We start from the raw sequence: 1,239 nt of genomic DNA, 5'->3' as shown, positions 1-1,239 counted from the left end.
CAGCACCCACTGCTGCGGTGGAAGGTTGTCCTCGTGGACGACGGCGAGTTGGCCTGGCTCGAAGTTGGGCTGCAGTTTCGCCCACTTGTTGCGCTGCTGGAGCTCCATAACGTAGCTCTTCGACCACGCGCGCCAAAATTGTAGCTTGAGAAAGCAAACAAGCTGCCATCTCTCTAAGCAGCGGCTGGGGTTGCTGCGGTCGCGAATTGAGCACTGCCTCGATTTCTACGAGCAGAGTTGCGGCGCGCACCAGTAAGTGTTTCGCCAACTTCACTGCTGGGGGCGCCCTCGCAGGTATGAAGGCGAACGTGAACCCTTCGTCGGCGGCGAACTGGAGAATCTAAGGCTTCAGAAAGGCGTCCCGCAGCTCCGAGGAAGTTCGTCACGTTGTCGCAATGTATCGTGGCTGGCATCCCCCGGCGTCCAATTAACCTTTTTAGGGCGAGAATAAATTTATCAGCAGTTAAGTCAGATACAAGTTCTAAGTGTACTGCCTTTGAAGCAAAACAAACGAAAATGGCAATGTGGGTGAAAATTTCTCAACTGGACCTGGAATTTTTACGTGAAAATTTGTGGGTGGAGAGGTTTATAGATGTGAAAGGGATTCTGAGAATTTTGTTGAAAAATTTGAATTTTTTAAGTTTTGCAGCGGAATAGCTGCGCTTGATTGTGTTGGCATAACAAAAAATTAAATTAGTGGAAAAAAGCAAACGATAATTTACAAGGCGTACTTAGCACGGTGCATAGGCAACTGGCTGAGTCAGTGGGATCGTCGGTTCGAATCCTACTGAAAGAAGTCTGATGAGGAAATGTGGTGATTTCCGAAATAGCTATCACTTCTACCATTTTTTCAAATTATTGTTGCTTTTCCACAATAAAAATTTTCATTTAAACCGGCCTCGAGCTCAATATAAATTGTTGAATATAATTGTTATAAATGCCAAAAAAATAACAAAAACAAATAACTTAAGGACGAGCACACCTAAAAGTTAAACATTCTAAAAATAGAATTATTAGCAAAAAACCAACAATACCAACAACCACATGATCAAGTGAATTGCAGCGGAATAGCTGCGCTTGATTGTGTTGGCATAGCAAAAAAAATATGAAAATAGTGGAAAAAAGCAATCGATAATTTACAAGGCGTACTTAGCACGGTGCATAGGCAACTGGCTGAGTCAGTGGGATCGTCGGTTCGAATCCTACTGAAAGAAGTCTGATGAGGAAATGTGGTGATTT

Source organism: Rhagoletis pomonella, unplaced genomic scaffold (assembly GCF_013731165.1).
Source record: "Rhagoletis pomonella isolate Grant_MI unplaced genomic scaffold, Rhpom_1.0 Rhpom_scaffold_00789, whole genome shotgun sequence".
Lineage (NCBI taxonomy): Eukaryota > Metazoa > Arthropoda > Insecta > Diptera > Tephritidae > Rhagoletis > Rhagoletis pomonella.
The sequence above is the reverse complement of the archived record's forward strand: the minus strand, read 5'-3'. Positions refer to the sequence as shown.